General features: G+C 36.3%; 1 pseudogene; it reads left to right on the top strand.

Moving 5' to 3' along the window:
- The first annotated feature begins 1,002 nt into the window (after positions 1-1,002).
- Positions 1,003-1,796, top strand: LOC141489972 (trafficking protein particle complex subunit 6B pseudogene; annotated as a pseudogene).
- Positions 1,797-7,082: the final 5,286 nt, after the last annotated feature.

The raw sequence follows: 7,082 nt of genomic DNA, 5'->3' as shown, positions 1-7,082 counted from the left end.
ATAATTACCTAGCTGTGTGGCCTTGGGCAAGCCACTTAACCCCATTTGCCTTGCAAAAAACCCCCTAAAAAAGTTAAATTTTTTTTTTTATTGGGGAAAAGTTAAAAAAAATTTAAAGGTTATATTCAGGGTTTGGAGTGAAATTTTCTTGGTGAAGGTGTTAGCACCTACAACCTAGAGAAAGCTTTGTTTCAAGCTTCCTATATGCTCTGAACTCTCCAATGAATAGTCCTTAAGGGATAAATTATTTAAATCTCATCAGCTTTTAATTAATAAAGTCCTTCTGGCTGATGCCTCTGTTTGAATTTTTAACATCATTAGAATTAGAAAACATGTTTGTCAAATTCCCAGATGCACTAAATGACAGGATACAAAAATTCAACAGGCTAGAAAAAAGATTGAGCTAAATATGTTGAAATGTAGAGGATAACTGTAAAGTTCTGTGTTTGGATTAAAAAAGTAACTGTTTTGACTAATATGGAAATATATTTAGCATGGTTATGTGTGTATAACATATTAGATTACTTTCTGTCAAGGGGAGAGGGGAAAAAAGGGAGAGAGGGAAAAATGTGAAACTCAAATTTCTTACAAAAATGAATGTTGAAAATTATCTTTTAATTTGGTTGGAAAATAAATAAATTTATAAAACTTTAAAAAAGTAAAATAAAAAAGTTGGATTTTATGAATTGGAGAGAATAGAAATGGATTGGGGAGGTGGGGGTGGCATTCCAGGCCACCCTGGTAGAAGAGCTATAAGAAAACTTATTCTCCAACTCTGTAGAAATAAGAAGATTGCAAATATTGTAAGATTTTTTCAATGTATTGATCAATTTTACCTATTTTTTCTTTTCCTCTCTTTTTTCCTTTAAAAAGATACTTCTTGGCCCTGTCCCCGGCCCGCGGCCCGGGCCTCCTGGCTCAGTGGGGCGCAGCGGGGGCCCCGGGCCGTGCTCGGTCCCGGCCTCCGCCTTAGGGCCCTGGGGCCCCAGAGAAGAAGCAGGAATGGCAGACGAGGCGTTCTTCTTGCTTCTACACAATGAGATGGTGACGGGCATCTACAAGTCCGCGGATCAGGGGGAGGTGGAAAATGGAAGATGCATAACTAAGTTGGAGAACATGGGTTTTAGAGCGGGACAAGGATTGATAGAAAGGTTTACAAGGGACACTGCAAGATGCAAGGATGAATTAGATATCATGAAGTTCATTTGCAAAGATTTTTGGACCACTGTTTTCAAGAAACAAACTGATAATCTAAGGACAAAGCATCAGGGCAATTATGTACTTCAAGACAACAAATTTCGACTGCTGACTCAGATGGCTGCAGGAAAACAGTATTTAGATCATGCACCAAAGTATTTAGCATTTACATGTGGCTTAATCAGAGGTGGCTTATCAAATTTGGGGATAAAAAGTATCGTAACAGCTGAAGTGTCAGCAATGCCAGCAGGTAAATTTCAAGTGATGATACAGAAGATGTAGCATGTACTCAAATCCTTCTACAATGTAAAGACATTAAATTATTCATTTATAAAGATGTTTGAGTAGTAACTTTTGACTTATTGGCATTGTCATAATTGATTGCATTGATTTGTATAAGCTGTATGTCAATTTAATTTATTAGATGATGTAACTTATAGTCTGTTAAGATTAGTATAACATTAATATTAGTATATCTATATCATCTGATGGAACAGGAGAGTATGAAAGAAAATTTTACTGAAACACTTAAGCTGTAGCTTTATATTACAATATATTTTATTTCATTTAAAATTTTACTAAATAAGCACAGCAACCAAGTAACAACCTTTTTGTGCTGATCTATTAATTCATGACAATATTTATTTGGCATTAAAAAAATTAAAGTCTTAGCAGGCTCAAAGAAAAACAGGCTAGATTGGATTAAAAAAGTTGGAAGTATATGTAAAAATGATCAATTTTCAGATTTGTTTTTTAAATATAGTCATGGCACTACAAAAACTAAGACTGAAAGAAGATTTCTGGGATCCACAAGGTTGGAAAGAAAGGAGATAAATCTTTGAAAGAAAGAAATTAGATGAAGGAAATTAAGTTGATGGGATAGATCCTAGATTAGATAGTTAAAGCACTATATCTTTTAAAAATATACAAGACCAATCAGGATGACTCCTTACATGCAAAGGTTGCTTGTCTGAGTCAGTTTCACTACATTCAATTAATAATTGAGACTGTCCATTCTTCACCCATACTAGACAACAGGAATATTCATTTCCAGTAATGTTAAACATGTCACACATGTTAAAATTTCTTTTATATTAAGTATAATGGGTTTACCAGTGGTATGCAATAAACATTGTTTGATTTATTAAAAAAAAGATAATTCTTTGCTATAAAGGATAACATTCTGCAAGAGAAAAGGGGAAGGGAAACAGGAAAATTAGGTGACATAAAAATAAAAGATTTCATTAATTCAAAAATCTTTACAAGTGCAGGATGGGGGAGGTATGACTAAGTAATTATTATGAAATAGATCTAGGAATACAACTCAATGAGTCAAGTGTGATATAAAAGCTCTAAAAAATATAATTGGTAATTAGTGTAGCACTATCTCTCTGTCCTCCAGAGGAAGGGCAATCATATCTCTCCATCAGGGGTCTAGGGATACTCCTGAGGGTCTGGTATGTCTCTTTGCTACTCCTCCATCCTGGGTGTATTCCTCTTCTGCTAACTTCTGTGGACTAACACTTCCGCTCAAGCAGTCAATTAACGTAAATTAGCTTTTATAAATAAAATACATAATAAGAACAGAAGTATAAACATTTCTTCATGGGGCACACTCTACCATATACCACCTTGTTCTCTGGAGAGTGTGAACCCAAATTAAATATATTTTCTACATAGTATTGATTCCATCAAGTTCATGTTTAAATGAGTCATTCTCTCAGCTGTAGAGAGACTGGACCTTGAAGGTCACTCCTCAATTTGTTGATTGATTGACTAATTCCACATCAAGTGAGGGACCCAGAAACTACTAAAGCTGCAAGAGTAAATGGTGTGAGGTATAGTATAGGCCAGAGCTCAGTCAAGGTTCCACTGCATCTACTTATTCTCTATTCACACTGTAAAAGACCCTGGGGAAAGATTGACATTGTCAGAAAGATTTCTGCATACCTGCATTGGATGACCTTTAACTACTAGAAATATTTAGTAAGGCCCTAATATATACAGCACATTGTGGTAGGCATCAGGAGAGATACAATAATGAAATCAGACATGATCCCTATCTTTATCGACCTCACTATTCAATACGCCTCCAAGATCTATGGGAACCAGTGGAATATGCTGCAGTTTTGTGACACACTGAGGTCTCTACCACTGTTGGTGGCACCTCTGCTGTAGCTCTCAGGATCTTTCCCAGGGAACATTTCCTTGTCTCCAAGTCAATATCTCTGAGCCCTAGAGATAACTGGAGTAGGAGCCATTCCCATAAGTTGGTTCAGGAGACCCAATGGCAGCCTAAACTTTGAATTCTAGTCAAACTTGTGTCTACTCATTGTCCCTAAAGTTGATACACACATTCTTGCCTGCTAGTTCCTAGTCACACCATCTTCCTAGTCTGGAAGGCCATCCTACTCATCAATCCATTTCTATTCTCTCCAATTCTTTAAATCCAAGTTGTTTTTTTTAATAAGGTCCCATTCAAGTCCTTTGCCTCTCTGTCCTTCCCCAGAAACCTAGGTTGATTTCTACTTCTGAACTCCTGAACTACTGCCTACTTATCTGACTCCTTTATCACTTAGCTTATTCTATTTTTGTTATTGTTCTTTTTATAAATCTATCTTCTCTTATCTATAATACTAATGTACCTCCAGTAACTCTCAAACTGCTCTTCACACTGAAGGTCTTGCTAAAATTTTTCCTTTCTCAAAGAAAAGTATTTAATGAAATATACTGAATAGCTTTTTTAACCTTTCACTGAGAAAAGGTGTTCATTTTGGATAGAGAGCTTCCCTCAAAATCAGAAGAGACTGAGATTCAAATGACACCTCTAAAATATGTTAGTTATATAACCCTAGGCAAGTGACAAACTCTCAGTTTCCCCAACAACTCTTTAAGATGAAAAGTTCCAGACAAAGTGTTAATCTCTATTGATGAAGGGATTTCCTCACCTGAAGTTTCCTATAAAATGAAATCACAAGTCCAGTCCTTATCTTTCATTTTTCTAATCTCTCAGCAATCATCCATGGGTTTTCAAATACATTAGCTAGTGACAATGAGAAGTCTTTGGACATTTCCTTCCATTCCTTAGCAATAATAAGTGTTATATGTATATGCATATATATATATATATAAAATGCATTTATTACACTTTATATGCTCTCATCTAATCCTCCTAATAACCTATAAATCCTGTATATACTATCTTCACTTTACTGATTAGGAAACTGAGGGCCAAAGTGAGATGGCCAAAGCCATGGAACTATTAAGGACCAAAATTTGGACCTTGATTTCTAATCTTTCCCATCTCTAGCTTCAGTACTATTTTCCCTACAATATACTGTCCCTCTGATGACTTGTCTGCCAACAGGCAAGCGAGTCATCAGAGCTTTTATAGAGCCAACTGGTTTAAGTCATCTATTAGCAATTCTTTCCTTCATCTTATTTGACTCCCTGCCTTCTTATCACATGCATTCCTTGTTCCATCTTTTGGGAAACAGCACATCTCTATCAAATGTCTTTGCATTTTATTCCTCATTTTTTTGCTTTTTGGTTATCTTTGTCTCAGAATCCCACAATCGTTTGTTAATAAAAACATTTCTGGAAAAAGTTAATATGCCAATGAGAAAATCTCTGTTCTGGAGTTTTGTTTTTAGCTGCTGCTGTCCTGTAGAGCTACAATGTCATAGTATGAATTTTGGATACAGATAGTCAAGCTCATAAATCTCTTCAGGGAAGTTTCAGTTAAAATCTATCCTGTCTCAGTGTCCATTTTTACCTGAGTTGGCTACAGAAGGGGGCATAACCTAGCCAGGTCAGTGGTTTGGGCTAGCCCTGAGATGCAGGTTGTGTTGTATTGTGTCTTTGGGAGCTTAGATTATTTTTCTCAGTCTCTGACATCACTATCACCTAACTCTTTTCCTGGGCCTGGGAGCTCAGCAGAAAGATGTCTGGCAGATATATATTAAGTTAGATTTGTGACTTTGGGCAAGTCATTTCATGTCTCTTGGTCACAGTTTCCACATTTGCAAAGTGAGGATATTAAATTATTTAGGTCATAGATAAGAAGCTAGAAGGAACCTTAAAGTACATCTGTTCTAATCTCTTCCTAGTTATACAAATGAAAAAAATTGCCATACAGAGAATTTCAATGACTTGTCCAAGATCACATAGTTATTATTTGAATGAGTCAGGATTTGAACCTGGGTTTGATTCCAAACCCAGTTCTCTTCTCCCAGTTCTCTAGCTCTAAATGCATGATGCTATAACTTCTGTGGCACTCAGGTCTCATATTTTTAAAAAGAACAGGATGAACTAGATAACCTTGTAGTCCTTTCTAGTTCAATAAATTTGACCCTAATATTAAATTCCTAATGGCATCCACTTAAATAAGGGAACTATGTGCTTATGTTAAAGGACTCATTTTTACATAGTTTTGAAATAATACTAATGATAGCTTAAAACTACAAAAACTATTATATTTTCCTGGTTGCAGGTGCAGCTACCCTGTACAATCTGGACCATTGTATATTGTGACAGGTTCAGACTGGGACAGACACAAGAGTGCCAAAGTGTCTACATATGGTGCTGATGTAGGGGACCCAAATTTTGAAATTGGGGTGTCGTCATGCCACTGATAAGGAAAGGAATCCTCTAGTCCTAAATTCATCTTCCAGTGTAAGAAGTTATTAGCGGACAACAATACCATTCCCCTTGCCTAGGGTGCCCTACTCCTCCTTTCAGTCACTGGAAGGCCTTTCTTACAAGGATAAACTGAAATCTCATTCCTTGCATTCCATTCCAGCTCAATCCTCAGGGATCACATTTTTTTTAGACTCCCGTATCACACAACTCCATCACACAATTGACATTTAACATAGGTGCCTTGTAGCATTAACTATGGACAAGGCAGATTTGATGCTTTTGAATTAGGGTGCTGAAGAAGACTTTTGAGAGATCCTTAGACAGTAAGGAGATCAAATCAATCAATGATCAAATAAATTAATTTTGACTATTCTTTGCAAGGACAAATGCTTTTGAAGGACAAATGCTGAGTACTTTGATCACATAATGAGGGGATGGAACTCACTGGAAAAGATTAATATTGGGAAAGATTGAAAACAAAGGAAAAGGGAAAGACAGAGGATGAAATAAGAGGATAAAATCATGGAAAAATGAAGATGGATTTGGATAAACTTTGAGAAACAGTGGAGGGCCTGGAGTGCTATCATAAATTGAAACAGTAATAACAACAACATGTATAAGATACCATAATAGGCACTGGCTATACAAAGATATGCACTGGTATTTACTTTGCACAAGGGAGAAATAATTACTTACAAAGTATCCACAAAAGAAGAACGGAAAGGAAAAAGCATTTATATAGAATCAACTAGAAATTGTGACAAGTTCTTTACAAACATCATCTCATTTGATCCTCACCACAATCCTGTGAAGTAGGTTTATTATACTCATTTTATGGTTGAGGAAACTGAGACTTAAGAGACTTGCCCCAAATCATGTAGTTAATGTGTCTAAAGTTGAATTTAAACTCAAGTATTTTTTTTTCAGTTATTTTTTATTTTTGCAAAGCAAATGGGGTTAAGTGGCTTGCCCAAGGTCACACAGTTAGGTAATTATTGTCTGAGGCCGGACTTGAACTCAGGTACTCCAGACTCCAGGGCTGGTGCTGTATCCACTGCGCCACTTAGCCACCCATTAGACTCAACTATTCTTAACTCCAGACTTAGCAATCAATCTAGTGCTCCATCTAGCAAAATACAAAGTGGTTTCTGGAATAAGAGAGAACTTGGGAGATCAAGAAAGGTCTGTGAAGTCTCTTTTCCATCCCCAGCAGAGGTAACTATCTACATATGTGTTGATCTTGA

This window comes from Macrotis lagotis, chromosome 5 (genome assembly GCF_037893015.1).
Source record: "Macrotis lagotis isolate mMagLag1 chromosome 5, bilby.v1.9.chrom.fasta, whole genome shotgun sequence".
Taxonomy (NCBI): Eukaryota; Metazoa; Chordata; class Mammalia; order Peramelemorphia; family Peramelidae; genus Macrotis; species Macrotis lagotis.
Note: the sequence above shows the minus strand (reverse complement) of the source record. Positions and strands in the feature narration are given on the sequence as shown.